Source organism: Lepidochelys olivacea, assembly GCF_965140295.1.
Source record: "Lepidochelys olivacea isolate rLepOli2 genome assembly, chromosome: 4".
NCBI classification, from domain to species: Eukaryota; Metazoa; Chordata; order Testudines; family Cheloniidae; genus Lepidochelys; species Lepidochelys olivacea.
Genome location: NC_140414.1, coordinates 95,365,308 through 95,383,778, shown reverse-complemented (window position 1 = coordinate 95,383,778; position 18,471 = coordinate 95,365,308). Strand labels below are relative to the sequence as shown.

The window sequence follows — 18,471 nt, the reverse complement described above, 5'->3', positions numbered from 1 at the left end:
GAAGTGAGGCTGACTTCTCACAATGCATGTGTTGATATTGCCCAGCAGTGTTGCCCAGCTCTGTCACATTGCAGAATGTTGTGTGGCTCAATGTGGCCTGCTGAGGTCCAGCTACTATAGTAATGTAATTAAATACTGGATGATATAGTCTTTGTTTTTCAGTCAGGAACAGATGCATTACTTATTCATTGTGTGAAATATGAATAGGTTTTTGATGTTAATGCTTTCCCTCAGTAAAATGAACAAACATTTTTTGATTCACAGGGAAGGAAGGACTGGCCTTTTGTAATTTACAGTATTTCATGAACAGCTGAATGCTTCTCCTTAAATGCACAATAAACTTATAGTATTTCTAACATGGAGGTCAGGCTGGATTAGTTACGAGAGGCAACAGCACAAGCAGAAGTTGGATGGGGTGGGCTGCGTTCATTGTGGTGGAGCAAGAACTGATTTCCATTTAATGCTTCCTTTCCACATGGCTTCTCTTTACATAGTTCAGTGAATATCAAGGGTTAGATTGTGTCTGTGTACAAAGCTGGGAGGGCTCAAGAAACCTAACACCCCTGTGCTCCCTTCTGCAATGACTAGACTGCTCCCTCCTAGAACTGGCTCAAATGTGCTCAGGCCGGGGGGTGAGGAGAAGATTGGGCAATGGCAGAGATTGTGCAGTGTGCCCACTTCCCTTGTATGCCAAGGGCACAGTCCTTCCCAGAAGACTCCCTTTTCCAGTGTGGTTCCATGCTTACCTCTTAATGGCACAAACTGGCAATGGGTAATATTGAATGCTGCAATTTCAGCTTCTGAAAATGTATTTTTCCAGGCTGAGTGGAAGGAATATTATTTGTTTGCATTTGCTGAATTTCTTTAGAATTGAAAAGTATTTACTTTCCATGTTATATTGAAACGGTATTGCCGATATAACCCTTGAGGCACTCCACACCATGTGAGAGTTATTATAGACACACACCTTTTTTTTCTCTTTCCTCCAGTCAGTAATGAAATGGTGCTTGGGAATATGAAAGCATTTTCTAGTCATAGTGGTGATGCATTGTTCCCATGCAAGTTATAAAGTTTGAAGATCTCATGGTAAAATTAGTTTCTCAATGGCAGTTTCTCCTTCACTGGTACTCCATGTCCTGATGCCTTGATCTCCAGTTTGTGCCCAAGGGCTATTTTTGACTTCCTTTAACTTTTAGATGAAATGGTCATATTGTTCCCCTGAAACTCAAAGACACTGGTAGCATTTAGAATGGAAACCTATTGAATCTCATGGCAAGCTGTACACAAAGCATGTTAATCAGCCTGTTCAGTGGGGACTTTAAATCTGATTCAACCCCAAGGCCAATTCTACCTAGCTACAGAACCCAGGTCTGCAGGGGGCCCTAAGTTGAGAGAGAGATTTCTGTGCAAAGTTACTCTGCTCCGCCTCACTCCTTCACATACCATGTTAAGAGTGCATGTGAGTAGAGCACCCCTTTCTCCTGCAAGGACAGAACTGCTGTCAGGAGAGGACAGATGGGAAACTGTCCGCGCTTGGAGCTCCTACTGACCTGTCTGAGCATTTATATTCAAATTAGCTGTTCTACGCAGAAGGTATGCTGGAATCACCTCTCTCTCTTTCTCCTCTGCACAAAAACTGGATGGAAAAAGGAGCAAAAACCTCAGGGGATGGGGAGAGAGGCCTTGCCAAGGGGAAAGGTGACTTAATCATGGTCAGTGAGGTCCTACATGGGAAGAAGATTTCTCATAGTAGAGAGTTCTTTTATCTTGCAGACAAAGGCATAACAAGATCCAGTGGCTGGAAGCTGAACAAACTCAAAGCAGAAATGCAGTGCAAATTTTTAGTAGTGAGGGTCAGTTACCATTGGAGCAACTTACTTGGGGGTGTGGTGCATTCTCTATCCCTCAAAATCTTTTTGGGTGTTTTTCTAAAAATCTGCTATAGTTCAGACAGAAGTAATTGGGCTCAATGCAGGAATTCTTGGGTGAAATTCTGTGGCCTATGTTAAGCAAGAGGTTAGACTATTTGATCATAATGGTCCTTTCTGGCCTGAACATCTATGCGTCAACAGCTTGCACTGGGTGATACTTCCCTTTCAGCCATCTGGAGAACAACAGTGTTTCCCTCTTCTCCTGGAAGCTAGGAGGAAACAAAGAAGCCCTGACCCTGAATAAAGGCTACAAAGTAATCTATATTTTTGAGAAGCTATTTTGCCCACTGGAGAGGGGCATGGAATTGCTGCTAAACTAACTAGATCAACTTCTGTATTCATCAAAATCCTAGAAATCAACTGAAAATAATCCTGTCACTGAGGGCAAATTTAGTCTACTACATTTTATATTTATATTTTATATATTTTTTCCAGGCTGCCTAACCAGAAAATGTGTTTTCTAAAAAATCCTAGAAATCAACTGAAAATAATCCTGTCACTGAGGGCAAATTTAGTCTACTACATTTTATATTTATATTTTATATATTTTTTCCAGGCTGCCTAACCAGAAAATGTGTTTTCTAAGTGAGCAGTTTTAGGCTCCTATCCTGAACAAACAGCAAGATCTAACTGCTAGGAGCTATTCCCAGTGACAAAGTCATTCATATCGCTCCTTCCTTTGACAGAGCTTACTAAAGTGATAACCAGTACCACTGTCCGATTGGATCCCTGCCCTCCCAAGTGTAAACCCAAAACAAGCCTCATGCTACTGCATGAGCAATGTGCTGCCAATATTTTAATTAGAGATGCATGTAATGTGTTTGACACCATGCAACATTTTTGTTTGTGTGCGATGGGCGTGTGCCTTGGGCAGCAGCTCTGCACTTCTCAGAGAGACCAATGCAATGAAAAGACGTACTGGTGATACGCAGCAACTTCTAACAAGAACTCCATCACAACTAACCATATCCAGGAGCTCACTATCTATACAATTACTAAACTAAAGTTGGTGCTATTATAAATAATCTTAGGTATAATTACTTCCAATAATATTAAAGCTTCCACAAAAAAAATCTCTTTTAGCCTGTTAATCCTGTGTATCTGGTATGTGTGCACTTGCAGAAGAGGGGGCTGAGAAGCAGGGGAGTCCACTGGATTGTTTTCATTTCAATGGGAAAACAATTTCTCAAACCATATAATCAAAAAAGGAGACAATAACACCTGACAAACAAATAGAAGAAATATGTAATGTAGTACAGATTTGTTGAAATGTGTTTAGATGGTGCCTAAAAATATACTGATAATTGTTCAACTTGGGTAATTTGGAGAAGAATGTGTATGTCTTTACAGAGGACACTAGGAGTTTCCTACCTGTGGAACGATTTTGGAAAATATGTGATATTTGTTGCAATGTGGTACCTTCCAAGGTAAAAAATAGTCTCTTCATAGTATTTGTATGAGCCTTCGAGAGCAATCATCTGCAGCAGGGTGATTTAGCAGCAATCAGAGAGGGTGAAAATGCCTTATGTCTGGGAAACCACCTCTACATTCCCTTCAGTCTGAAGGCAAAGTTATAACAAGGAGTCCTCTCCAGCACCACTGCTGCAAAGGTTTCAAGCTCTTGTCAGGAAAGGGAAAAGAGCAGCCTCCTGATTAAGTCCACCAGGGACCACGCTGTGCGTACCTATTTTTCCTAGAAAGTGGTAGGTACTGTAGAAAGCAATAAAATAGATTCCCTATCAGTACTGGCATTTGTATTGCTGCTGTTTTTAGAAAATCATTTAGATATCAGGACTCGTAATTTAGGATGCTACTCACAAAGCCTTAGCTTTGGAGGAACAGTTTTATTCCACATTTGAAAACCCATCAAAAGTTGATTGTCTTCTCACCAGTGTGTTCAAAATTTAAGGAAGTTACCTGAGTATGGAGAGATCACAACTTGTTAAAGTGAGTAGCAATCCCCTTTTATCTGATTACTGTGGGAGAATGTTCTTTTTCCTCCCTCTGGGTCACAAGTAAGGGAGAAATAGTCTTGTGTTTGATTGTCCTGATGGTGCAGTGCCAGACCAGAACATCAGCTCATTGGTATGGCAAGAACTGTAGTTCATCAGGATGTAGTGGTCACAGTGTGTCGGTTGCTCAGTGTGTCTCTTTAGTCTCCAGAAAGGAAGCAACTTCCTTGTTAGAACACTCCCACCTAGCAGCAGATCCCAAAACATCCACGTCAATACTGATAGACAGGCAGGACACTGTTCTTCTGATTTTCCTTACAGCCGGAGCTAGCGAACGTCTGTGCTGGTTACTGAAACTGTGGGGGGAGTAATACACTGAAATAGAAGAAAGTGGAAGATATTGCAGGATTGGGGGTTTGATACAGTAACCATGAGAACAGGTAGGGTACTGGTAAGGCAGAAGTCTAATCTCCAGGCGGTATTGCTTAAAATAATTTTTAAAACAAACTGTGGACCTCTTTTTATTTGCCTTTGCCTTCACCTTCACTGAGTCTTTAGGGTCTGCATTTTCAAGCTTTCATCCATACCCATGAGGACTAGGAACTTACTTTAATATTAAAGTTGAGATTCTTGCATAATCATGTAATTCCAGGAACTGGAGATTTAAGAAACACACCAAATGTTGCGGAATTTGCAATTTTGGATTCTGAGCATCCGAGCTAGTTAGAGAGTAAATCTGTGTGTGAAATTCATAATTTAAAGGGAAAGAGAATTATTTGGCACTAAACCAACAGTCTCAGGGGGCTATGAGTTGTGAATCAAGCTTAGCTCTCTATTGTGTTAGCCAGGAGTGCTGCAGAGGCAGCATGCTCAGTTCCCAGAGATGGGCGAAAGAGTGTGTTTTGCATTGTTCTCGAGTGGTTTCTTCCAGCTGATGCATGGAGTGGAGATTGTGGGTTCCAGAGAGAGGGGATGAGTCTTGTTCTCCTTGGCAGAATAGTGGAGTTGTCATATATAAGACTTTAGAAGATGGAGTGGAGAAAAGAGGAAAACCCTGTAGAGTAAGGAAGCCAAAATCAGCCTGTGTCCAATAGTAAACATCTTTTATAAAGGAAAGTGTTTAGTGAAGGCTATTATCTTTAGTACTAGAGTTAGTAAAACACACACCTGCATGGGACTCTGCATGGGACTACACGCTTTGAAATCTCACTGTCCGTTTCTTTTGGATGTTCTTCTGAATTTCTTTTGCTTTTTACAAAGGCATAACTCTTTCAAAGTGTGGTTTTTCTTTCTCCAAACGAATGTGGGTGTTTGTGAATACCTAATACAATTAATTACTCATAATAGATGACATTTCTTTTTTTAATGGTGCTGAAATAGAAGTCAATTATCACTCCAAAACAGCTCAAGTTTCCAGCCTTCAAACAAATCCAAAATGATATAAGTTTGGTACATGATGACTATACTGAAGGCAGACTCGTCTCCCTGTGTTCATGAAGGCTCTTACATATTATTGGAGAAAATAAGCTTCTCTCAACAGAGCATTACCTGGGATTATGGACTGGTTTGATAGGCTACAGAAGAAGCTAAGATCCTTGTTTTGCCCAACTGTCCCACAATAACCCAGTAAAAACTGCTTATTTCAAAACTTTTTTTTATTCCTAGTACTGCGAGTCAAAACTTGCTTATTATTGTTGCATAAAACGTTCTTCAGGGTCTCATATTTCATGTATGCAGGCAACTCCCACAGAGAGGGAAGAATAGATGCTACTCTTTGGTTTAATTTTTGTGGGCTGTATAGTTAAAATTCTGGGCTAGATCCTCAGATGTACCAGAGCAGTGCTTGGTGCACTTGTGTGGAGGAATAATAAGTGGGTTTTCTTCCACTTTTGCTACACAGTACCCTTGTAATGTTGGATGCTGTCAGTCTTGGAAACTCAAGTTGCTATTTCTCTGGTGATCTTGGTTGGCGCCCATCATTCTCCAGCAACACCCTGGAATACTGAAGACACTTCCCATCTTTAGTCCATGTTGGAATGGTGGATCCTTAGCTGCTGCATTGGAATAAGAGTTACCTTTCCATCAGTGGAGCAATACCAATAAGACTTAGGAGGGCTTGGGGATCTGTCCCTTTGTCTCTCTCATTTTTCTTTTACAGACGGTTTCTAAATACTTTTGTTCCCCATCAGTTTGTCCTCTTGCATTTATTTGGTCTTTTTTGCTTTGATATGATTAGGTTCTGCTGTGCAATGACTGCACATGGGCAAAACAGTGTGTTTCAATGTTGTCTGGCAAATGGTGCAGGTGTAAAGGAACAGTGGTTAACTACAGCTACAAGAGGGTTATTTTTGTTTTGTTTAGTTTTTGCTGTTTATGAAGTTATTTCTGACTGACTATTGATAGCTGCCATATTTGGTCATTTGGATGCATATCAGCAATAAGAACAGGAGTACTTGTGGCACCTTAGAGACTAACAAATTTATTAGAGCATGAGCTTTCGTGAGCTACAGCTCACTTCATCGTAGCTCACGAAAGCTTATGCTCAAACAAATTTGTTAGTCTCTAAGGTGCCACAAGTACTCCTGTTCTTTTTGCGAATACAGACTAACACAGCTGCTACTCTGAAACATATCAGCAATAGGCTCAGTCCAAACTATAAGGGTGAATGGAGAGGATGGGTGGGAATTCTGCCATTGACTTTAATGGGGCCAGGATTTCAACCTAAGTATTTCATTAATTGCTGTTTAAGGTTGGGTGCTCACAACTCTTATGATTCCTTTACAGGTAAACAGTAGGCAAAATTAAGACGAAATCTAATATTTGCTTGCTATCCATGGCAATCCACAGACGCAGAACATCTCTAACCACCACAAGATCATTTTGTTCTCTTTCTAAAACAGAGGCTTCTGTTGCTAATGTACTAGCACCCACTCAGCTAGGAATGTGTTCTTTTTTTTATATACTGTGTATGTTACTTTGTCACGGAGTCCCTGGGCGATGCTCTGGAACTGCTCCCCATGAAGCCAGTCAGGACTCTGGGGAAGTCTCCTTTCTGTGAGCAGCCTGTCTTCAGGACACACAGCTCACACAGCTTCCACCTTCCTGGGTCTGACCTCGGAGCATTCAGCATCCTCTGCCCCTCCGTGCGCTTTCCCCCAGCGAGTCCACTCAGGTGGGGCTCCTGGGGAAGCCAGAGGGTCCTGCACCCCAACTCCGCAGTCAGACGTGACTCTCAGCCAGCCAGTAAAACAGAAGGTTTATTAGACGACAGGAACATGGTCTAAAACAGAGCTTGCAGGTGCAGAGAACGGGACCCCTCAGCTGGGTCCATTTTGGGGGGCAGTGAGCCAGACAACCACGTCTGCACTTCACTCCATGTCCCAGCCAGCCCCAAACTGAAACTCCCTCCAGCCCCTCCTCCTCTGGGCTTTGTTCCTTTCCGGGCCAGGTGGTCACCTGATTCCTTTGTTCTCCAACCCTTTAGCTCTCACCTCGCAGGGGGGAAGGGCCCAGGCCATCAGTTGCCAGGAAACAGGGTGTCGGCCATTCTCTGTGTCCAGACTCCTGCACACACCGGCCCTCTAGGGCTCTGCAATGATCATACACCTTTACCCCACCACCTAGATACTTAAGAACTGCCTAGGGGAAACTGAGGCACCCCCATACTATTCAGAGGAAACATTAAGAAGAGTCCCACTTCGTCACAGTATGTTACTTGGGAAAATGCTTGTCCTGTGTCAATTTCAACACTTACAACTATATACAACACTATCAACTATAAACTCTTTCAAGCGGGGGCCTGTTTTAGAGAGATGGAACTGAATCAAAACCCTGCATCCAAATCTGGATCTGAGACTGATCTTTGTATCTCTTTAGTGAGCAGAATTGAAATCCTCAGATCTGAGCTGAACCCTTCCCAAAGTTCAGGGTGTTCAGATTCACGCCATAATAGACATAACTTTCAGCCACAAACTCGTTGTGTTCGGTTTGAGAACCCATCTCTAATTGTAAATAGTTGAAATACTTGAGAGTCATTCCAGCAGCCTGTGCATTTCTGATATCTATAGCATGGTATTTAGGCACCTAATACAAAATTAAGACATTAATTTTTGTTTGCAAAGGATCGTTCTCTGTGCCACGCCTTGATTCAGCTTATTTTAATTAAGGACCCTTATACAAGCCACTTGGAATGTAAAATCTAGTCTATTCCATATAGGTTTTTATACCACCATTGTAGTGTCAGAATCTGTAGATTTCTATAATTTGTGTTGCCCAGAAACCCTGGATCCTTTTTGCTGGATTAAGTCCTAACTAGATGAGAGGTTTTTCTCTTCTGGGGAAAACTATTATACCTATCATAGGAAAATACTACTAGAGGCTTTACAAGAGAGTGATTTTTAACTAAAGACAACACTAATATAAAATCCCTTTTAACCAAGGTATTTAATAGCCAAATAAAATATTTTATATGTTCAATAGAATATAATAAGCTATCAGAACAGATACAGACACTTCTCTTTGCACCTGCTGGGTGCAGGGAGGCCTGCTACTGCCACTGAACAATGGTACTATAGCCCAGGAATCTCCACTGTTGAAACACACTAAAGGTGGAAAAAGAGAAAGCTGTTAACATCCTGAAGCTGTCATCACAATATAGCACACATCAGAGTCAAATAGTGATAAACATATACGAGCTGGCAGATTGTTGGTAGGTGGTTATTTTTAGAAGTAATTTTAAAACATTTTTAGGGCATGTAACATTTATTATTGCTCCTATTTTATAATATATTGTGGTGGGATTTTAAAGAGGCTTTTAAAAGTACAAGGAAAGCTGGCCAAATAAATGATTTGCCCCCCCTCCCCCATTCCCAAATTAAACAATTGCATCTCTGAGACTCTAAAATCGGGGTTTCTTTTGCTAGCATCCAGACCAGCAGTCATTAAACATTGTTTTTCAGTGAGCTGCAAAACACACTTTCACTTTGAGAAATTCCTGACCTCCAATCATCCATTTTCTCTTTGGTGACCTTTCTTATCAGTCCTGGTGATCTACTTTGCGCATCCAAGTATGAGAACTCCAGGTCTAGTGTGTTGATAATTATTGCTTTAAATCGTGTGGTAATGCTTGAGAACCAGTGGCCTAAGCTGCTATGATGAAATCCTGGCCTCACTGATCAATGATAAACTCCTGTTAACTACAGTGGGATCAAGGATTTCACCCCAGGAAAAAAAGGTGTGATCCCTGCTCTGAAAAACTGACAATCTCTATAGTCAACACAAATCAGACATGCAACACTCATATGACAACACCCAAATGAAAGTTCTTAAATTTGCTGTTCTGTTTTTATGTACCATAATGAAGCCATTTATAAATATTACTATTTCCTTTTTATCTATGTGCTCTCGGTGTAATATTGCTGCTTACTGCCTCTGTCATCAAAAGACTAGTCACATGTTCTCTATCCTGGAAAGAAGACCCAAATTGTTAAAGTAAGAGTATATTTATAAAAAGGAAATTCTCTGAGATAGGACTCTGTGCCTTTAGAAATAAACTTCTCTGTTGAAAGGACCAGACTTCCTGCAGCAAATAATTAAGTGACAATACACTGAAAAAGACAAGGAGGGTGAGAGAATATCTTTTATTGAACCAACTTCTGAGTTTGCAGAGTTCTTCTTTAGGCTTGGTCAGGACTGAAAGGCAACTGGGGTAACAGTTTGCATTTCAGTATGCCATTGGCATTTATAGTAAAAGGGACAAAGGTTTGGTAATTGAATTCTACCTTAGTAATAAATGTCTCAACCAGTACAAAATGCCTAGACTATCACAGTACAAAGAGCAGAAAGATTATTAACATGCTGATGGGTTAGCCCTCAGACCTGTAGCCATCAAACCAGGCAGGAACAAGATACAGTATGAAGTGGTTAAAATATCTTACCTGTTAGTATAACTAGATATGAACAATTCTTTGAGAAATACATTGCATATTTCCCCATGTGGTAGATACATTTTTGTCCCTGATACTGCTGAGCTTCAGCAACCATTTAGAAATCAGTGTCTTTTGGGGGCCAAAGGAGGGCCATTTCACAGCACGGAAAGTTAAGAGCCATGAACTCATCACCCCAGTGCTCCACACACTGCATTAGGTTCCTATTGAATACAGAGTCCAGTTGAAAAATTCTGTCCTGACACACACACACAGCCTTCCTGGGCCTTGCTGTCCCTGTACAACCATGGCACTCCAACAATAGATACATTCCGTCAAAACAATGAAACTATCAACCAATAAAGTAACCAGTTGGAGGTCATCATGTATTGCTCCTTCAGCATGAAAAGTGACTTGTGGGGTCAAGAATCAGACCCACTAGTTTCAATACATCTTTATAGACCAATTGATGATGTGGTATTTCATTTTTAAGACTTATACAATAACAAGACAGACAAGATAAACTAGAAGAGACTTCCCTCTGAGTTTCCCAGATTTTGAGAGTTAGATCTTTGTTACTGTACTTACTTACAAGAGACTGGAAGTAACTATCTGGCACACCTGGGTGTTCATGAGTTTCCCTTGCAGATCTTCATTCCCTGCATGTGTTTCAGACCAGCTGCAGCCGCCTTTCATGCTCTTACAGGAGCTGCCACTTCTAAAATGCTATACTTGCATAGGTGTCAGCAGGGCATTGCCCTGTCAGCATTGTCCAAGGTTATATCATCATTATAGAGAGTTCTATTCAGTACTAGTATTGGAAAGCCCATTACATTGTTGTATATCACAGTGTGCTGCCTAATGAATATAGGGTTACTCTCTTGTTTCGGAGGGGCTCTACCCTGGGCTAACCGGGTTCTCTTTACATTTACAAGTACCTGCTCCAGCGAAGTGTAACGGCCCATCTCTAAGTGCCTTAGCTTTTTGAGTTGATGTTGCTCTGTGTCTAAAATACTGTCACAGATGGTATTGTCATGTTACACTTTGGGATTTTGGTACATTCCTCAGCTGCAACTCAATAGGCACGTGAGTGTGTCAGTAATTCTGGAAAGGCTCATTAGCCCTCTGCTTTGCTCCACAGAGGATGAAAGGGATCTGGCTGCTCTGTATATGTGACACAAAACAAGAGTTAACTGTCTGACACAGCACAAAGATCTTTCTATTTGTTACATTTTCTCCAATGTCAGGGGAAGTAGGAAGACAAGAAAGGGGAAAAAAATGCCCCAATCTTCTGTACGGGGGTGCTGTTACACAGCTCAGAACATTGATTTACGTGTAGAAAGTATTGATGTTGTCATAAGAAATAAACCTGAAGTGGCCTTTAATGCCATTTTATCCATGTTTCTTATTTTTTCTCACATTTGTGCACCTGTACTTCACAGAGATGCTGCTAAATTGACCTGAGCTGCTGCCTAGATTGTAGGCTGTTAGAAATAGATCTTAAATTATTAGTCTCGATAGTCTAGTGAAAAGTGGTTTGTAAAGAACATAAAGCATGATTTAGGACCTCTGGTATGAGTTATTTTCACGCTTTCAAAAGCATGACATACTGTGACTTGCTTCTACAAACTCCTCCCCCAACCCCCCAACACCTGAACAGACAAGAAAATCATCCTCTGATTCTGTCTAATAAATTCATAAGAATGACACCTCATCTCGTAATTAATTTGTTTTTGTTACATACCCTTCATTGTTGCTGTCATGAATGCTCCTTGACATGGGCTGATGAGGGAAGATCTGATCTCAGATTTTCAGAGTATAAATATATTTGACAGATAATTAAAAAAGTGTTTGTTTTAATTTACCTGGATAGATTGATAGATAAATAATGCATCAGTCCATATATAAATAAAAAGCATTCATTAGTACTTTTATAGCCCCACCTCCAAAACAAAACAAAATCCTCACCAGAAAACACAATACACATTGCACCACAGTAAGGATGAACTGCTTGATGTACATGAAAGCAGATGGTTCAGTGGGCTGCATTTGACTTGCAGGTATGCTGTTCTTGTGGGCATGAAATAGAATATCAGGGTTGGAAGGGACCTCAGGAGATCATCTAGTCCAACCCCCTGCTCAAAGCAGGACCAATCCCCAATTAACTCATCCAACCAATTTTTGCCCCATATCCCTAAATGACCCCCTCAAGGGTTGAATTCACAACCCTGGGTTTAGCATGCCACTGCTCAAACCACTGAGCTATCCCTCCCCCAAAGTTCCTCAGTTAAATTAATACCTTTGTTCAATTTGTTTTGCACAGGAACTTCTTTAAGTGCCAGTAGACCTATTTATTCCTTTATAATGGAGAAGATAGTTCTGTTACCAGGTGCAGTTCCTATTTAACATTCCAATACATTCGTAATGAAAGATAATAAAAAAGGGCAACTGTGAGAGTCCTAAAGTGCTCATAATTTGATTATGAAATCCTTTATTCAACAGAGATTTGGGGTTCTGAGGTTTTGCTCAGAGAGGCTTTGTAAGGGTGTTTCAGGATTAGCTCTTACAAGGGCTACACATAATTCAAGATGACATACTTTTGTGGTTGTTGCAGCTTACCTTGATTATGGGGCTTTGATAATATTTCGCCCCTTTCCCTCCATGTGTCCTAATTACATCCTCATTTTGAGGAGGACATGCCTAAAGCTGATTGACAGCAGTAAATTGCTGTTAGATAAACCTGTAACCTTAATGCCTAATTTGAAGCCCACTGAAACCTCTGGGAGATTTTTTTATTGACTTCATTGGATTTTGGATGAAGCCTGTAAAGAAGAAATGCCACCTAGAATTGAAAATAAAATACTAAGAACACTGAAGAAAGTAGATGATGGATATGGATAGGTAGATGGATATGGATATGCTCATGGATAGAGACTTGCAAGAATTTGGCTGCTAAATTCTCCAGAGATTCTGTCTGCACTAAGCATACTCTCTCCCCGCACAATACCTATGTATTGACTGAACTGCAGATGTGCCATCCCCACAGAGTGACTGCACATGCTCCATCCCAGGGCTTCAGGAGCAGAGTAGGACTTTCCCCGAAATTGCTTCATGTTATCTTCATCCAATGTGTGGCACCCTGCCTTATTTACTTCACACCTTTCAAACCTGGCTCTGAATACAGAATTACTAATTTCTTTGTGTTTTTTTCCACGGAGCCTCAGTTCCTCAGCCGTAAAATGGAGATAACACCCCTGTGAGATAAGGTGGTATTAAATCATTATTGTTCATGAACCAGTATAGTGCTGCAATGAGAACACTAAAAAGACCATGAAGAAATTAATAGTTCTGTATTCAGAGTCAGATGTGAATGGTGTGCAGTAAATAAGGTCTATGGCCACACATTCAACAATGAGGATAAATTGAAACATTGAATAGTTGCTCATTATTTGAGCATTGTTCATCCTGTGCACTGAACAAGGCAGGCAAAAAAAAAAAATCATGAAATTAAAGACAAATCATAAAGGGGGTCAAATTAAGGTTGCTCAAGCAACCTTAATTCTGGTATTTCCTAACTTTTTAGTGCTTGAATTTGCAACCTAAATGACTCTTTAAATTAGTCATTTGGTTGTAATTAATTATCTGTGTTCTGGGTTCACTAGACACTGTCCAAACAGACAGGAAGATACAGTCCTGCCCCTTCTAAGAAATTCAGTAACTGAGTTATTCCTTTAGCTCCAACAGTAGTGAGCTGGTATTTTGGGAATTAAGATCCTTATCAGAGCCCCACTGATTACTTCAATGTCTGTATATCTGTGGTGATGGCTTGTTAAATATGTGGTTTTTAAACCTGGTGTCTGAGACAGAGCTCTATTCTGTTACCAACATTGATGCATGGGCTCCCTTCTTAATATCAGTTAACTGCTCTGAAAAGAATTCCTGGCTCATGTAGGGTGCTTCAAAGTGCTTTACAAAAACAAGTGTATTCCTTTTAATGTTTTTTGTTTTGTTTTTTATTTTTAACTATTTCAGGCTGCTTGATTTTTACACCAGTTCTTCTACAGAGTGCTTTGCTTTAGTCATAAATAAATTTGTGGTTTTTTGCTGCATAGTGTGTGGACTTTTATGGATGGCTGTTTTTCTCTCACTGAAGGAAGGTATGCATGTCTGGGAGTACTGAATATTTTACAGAAAATGTATTCTTTCCCTCCAGATTTTTTTTTTTTTAAATTCACCTTTTGTACCACAATGTGTAGCTGACACCTAGGACTGTGGCTTGTAAAGGTGGATGGAGGGTCCATAATTTAACTGTAAAATGCCATAAGATGGCCCGTTTCAAGATCACATGCTCTGCATCTATCTGTAAAGCAGTAAAAGGCCAAGCCCCTGCTGCAGCCATTTGTAATAGTGCCTGAATAATTAAGTTCATCACAGCTGCAGCTGTTTCCAGGGAAGATCACTGAACTCCATGATTATTACTTCTCTAATCCATATTCTTTGCATAATACCTTCATTCTTCTTGGCGGGGGAATCTTACCTCGTTCCAATTTTAACATACTGTAGGCTGCTGAGGGACAGATGATGTCATAATAGGTAATTTGCATCTCTAAGTCTTGTGATTCTATGATGTATCATTATTTAATTTGAAATTTAATTATTCATCCGTGTGCATTAGAGAAAATTTTAAAAAAATGTTCAGAAAATAAAATAGATCCTTTTAAAAAAAAGTTGCCTTTATTTCTGGATCTGAGTCATGCATTTGAAACTAATAATTGAAATCAGTCCTTGTTTCTGCAAATCGTGTATTTCTTCTGAGGCTGTTAAATTATATCCATCATTGCTTTTCCTGGTTAAGCAGAATGACTCATATGAAGATTTTTCTCTCCCACCTAACTCCATCCCAACCAGTTGTTTCACAAATAAGGGTTTTGGCTTGAGTGTAGATCTACTGCTTTCCTCTTACCTTCCCAAATACCTGTTTACATGTACATCTCAATAACTGTCTTTGATTTCTGCTTGTGGAACTTGCCTACTTGTCCCTTGCTAAGACTTTGTCTACATTACACAGTTTTGTCGGCAAAAGCTGCCTTTTGCTGACAAAACAGTGGAGGTGTACACACTGCAAAGCTACTTTTGGAGGCAAAACTCTGCTGTTTTGCCAACAAAATAAAACCACCTCAATGAGAGGTATAGAGCTTTTTGTGGCTAAGCTAAGTGACAAAGCATCTGTGTAGACATTGCCATTCATTATGTCGACATAACTGGCCTCCCCAGCATCCCACAATGCCTGCCGTGACCACTCTGCTCATTAGGCATGCACCCTTCCCCTTTCAAAGCTCTGGGAAGCTTTGACATTCCTCAGACTGAGAGCTCACAAAGCTACTGAGGATGCTGCTTCCAGCAGCTGAGGAGGTGTGGGAGCACTCTGAGGGAATCAGACCCATTGGCAGGCAGAATGGACTTCTGCTGGGGGTGGGGGAGGGAAGGGGAGACTGCTTAAACTGCTGTCTGAACTTAGAGACAACATGCCGACACACGCTTCCCCAACACACACTCTGTCTCTCTCTCATATATACACCCTCCCCCCCACACACACACTTTCCCAACACACACTCTGTTTGCCTCCCCCCCAACACACACACACACACTCCCTGTCACGCACTCTTCCCCCCCCCCCCCATACACTTCAGTTGAAAAGCAGCTGGTAATCTAGTAGGATGCCCATGGAACAACGGGATTGAGAAACCTGCAACATGTGATGCCCCATGAGGCACTGCAAACCCTTCCCAAAGCACCCTGCTGCCAGTTTCACAGTGAGATAGCTACACACAGTGCTCTGTGTCAATGCAAGAGCTGCTAGTGTGGATGTGCTCTGCTGACACAAGGAGCTAGTATGGACATGCACCAGTGGTTTAATTAAAGTGGCATAACTTTTGTCAACAAAACTCTGTAGTATAGATGCCTAAAAAACTGCAGTGTAATTGTCTGGCTTAACTAGAGCACCTCTGGTACTTACTTTCAAATTGCTTTCCTCATTCAAAACACTGAACTGTACAACATTCTAAAAGGCATCAATAACCCATATTTTGCCAAGACAACAATAAATCATAGTTTAACAAGAGGGATAAGTCCCATCCCGCCCCTTCCCCCCCAACACACACACACACACACTAGAGCAGCCATGATCGAGACCAGTGTTTACCGTATGGCATTTTGACACTCAAGACCTGTTCATTGTGTTATGGATTTGCAGTCCCAAATCCTATTTGGCAGCAGGATATGAACTCCTTACCTAACTATAGCAGCTTCAGCGCAGCAAAGGGATACAGTAATATGATATAAATGCATCTGTTTCTTCCAATTACTTGTTCAAAGTTGATTGCATCCTCTTAGCCGCCTACAGGTTACAGCTGTTTAACTGGCTCACTTTTCAAAATCAGGTGTCCAATACCAACACAACATTAAAGTTTTCAGCACAAGGAATTCCGGTTAAAACACACTGGGTATGTACTCTGCAGTGTAAGCCCAGACTCAGGCTTGAGCCCAACCTCTCCTTCCCTCAACACACAATTATGTCTGACTTGGGCCTGGACCCCATAGGGGTGAAGGGTTTGAGCCCAGGTCCTGCGGCAACTCTGTCCCAAACTTCATCATTTTGAAGTATGGCTGCAACTTGGGGCTGGAACACCCGGATTCAAGCCCTGAGAGTCTGCAAATTCTATCCCACAATCCCATGGGCCAGTGTTCTTTGGCTACTCTTAGGATAGAGAGGGCAATCTGACTCTCAGAAACTGGAAGCAATTCCCCTTGTTCAAGAGTACAGCTGCTGGGCATTTAACCCTTCCATTTTATTCTGACCACTGAGCTGCAAACAGTGAACCTTCTACATTGGCAATGGCCACTGACCAGAAGTCCTTTGCCAAGGGTGCTGCTACCTAGGTGCATGAGCATAGACAGGTTTTGGTGAATCTCTGGTATGAGATGAGCAAACAGTTTGACTTTAGCAAGAATTCCAGTAATGATCATACAAAGAAGCTGGCAGCATTGGGCATTCACTGGACTCATGACCAGTGCAGGAAGAGGATTAAGCAGCTCAGGCCCAACTACTTGGAAAGCGAGGGATGAGAGGAGCAGCCTGTCACGGAGTTGGCAGCAGAAATTGGAGAAGCAGAACTCACCCTATGGCCTGCTAAGTTTCTGGCTCCGTGTTTATTGTTGTTAATACATGATCCAACACAAAAGTTATGACGAGAGTTGTCGGTGGTAGTGTATGTCTGAGAATGGCAGCCTTAGCATCTCCCTGCTTTTCCTCCCTCACATGGAGTTCAAAACTGAGATGGAGAGGCAAACAGTGAAACAAGCTTTTAAGATTTAAGTTTTGCTAGAAAGTTGCACATTCTTGCTAAGATGTGCTGGAATGTTAAAAATAAGAACCTTACATTGCCTTCCTGTGACTACAGTGTAATGATCCATCTGTAAACAGGGAAATGTATGGCAGAGGTTTGGGGGAGGTTGAAATGTAGTCCATTTACAAATGCAATCCATTTAGTTAAGGGTAGTCCATCTGGGTGATTAATTCATGTGTCTGAAACATAGCTGGGGGTTTGTAGGCAGTCCAGAAATGTGCCGGGGGGAGGGAGGGAAGAAAAGGTTGTGATGGTTGTGGAATTCTGTGTGTTTGCATGCTATCATAATAGGCTGTCGTGGCAGCTGTGGGGAGGCACTAATCCATGTGGACCGTAACACAACAGCCTCTTGTTTGCCCCAGGAATTTTGGCAAAATGGAAAGGCAAGTTGAGAGTCAAGAAGAAAGGCACAGGAAGGCTGCAGAGCTTGCGGACAGAATAGCAATGCATAATCGGACATTTGTGTTGCAATTCCTGGAACAGGAGCGTCAGTTGAGGAAGGAGGATAAAGCTCAACAGAAAGACCCATTTGAGTAGCTGCGTTCGCTAATGGCTGCAAGACTGCAGGCTCCTGCATCACAGCCTAAATCCCCTCCACATTACCATAGACTGCATACCGGGAACACATTGGACAATTCCATGACTGGCTGGTCCTTGCAACCGCAACTTAGCAGCTGGACAGTGCAAATCTATCCACTGCAGTCTTCCACCCTTGGACTGATTCCCTCCAGCTTGCAGTCTGCAACTGCCCCACCCCCCTGTCGGCCTCCGTAACCATGCAGCAGAGGCAAGCGTGTGCTAAACCCATGAGAAAGGGAAAGGAGAACATGCCAGAGGACGGCCAAGATTAGGGCACTTTTTGATGGCACTGTTTGCACTATTCAATGTTTGGTTTATGTACTTTGTGTTTGTATTATTACTGGTTGTGGTGTTGGCTTATTACAGTTCTTTCAATGTTCAAATGGCAACAGTATGTTTTCAACTTTTTTTGTAATTCAAATAAAAGCTTTTATTTTATTAAGAAAGTTTATTGGCATCGTTACATCCCATCTTATAATGTGAAAGTTGAATAATAAAGATAAACACGTGCTAAAGCACAAATGGGGAGTTACACTCAAACACAATTTCTCAATACATGACCGTCATTGCATTGTGTGTTGTGACAGTTCCTCACCTACTGTAAACATTGCTGTACAAAAACATACCGTTCTGCCTTTCCCATTGGCCCATTCAGGTCTGTAATGTGGGAGCATAGAGC

The 18,471-nt window shown here is 41.5% G+C and overlaps 1 protein-coding gene across 2 annotated transcripts in view; it reads left to right on the top strand.

The window, feature by feature from the left end:
• Positions 1–18,471, top strand: part of CRACD (capping protein inhibiting regulator of actin dynamics) — a 204,572-nt gene that overhangs the window by 43,658 nt on the left and 142,443 nt on the right. The gene's annotated exons all lie outside the window — the stretch shown is intronic.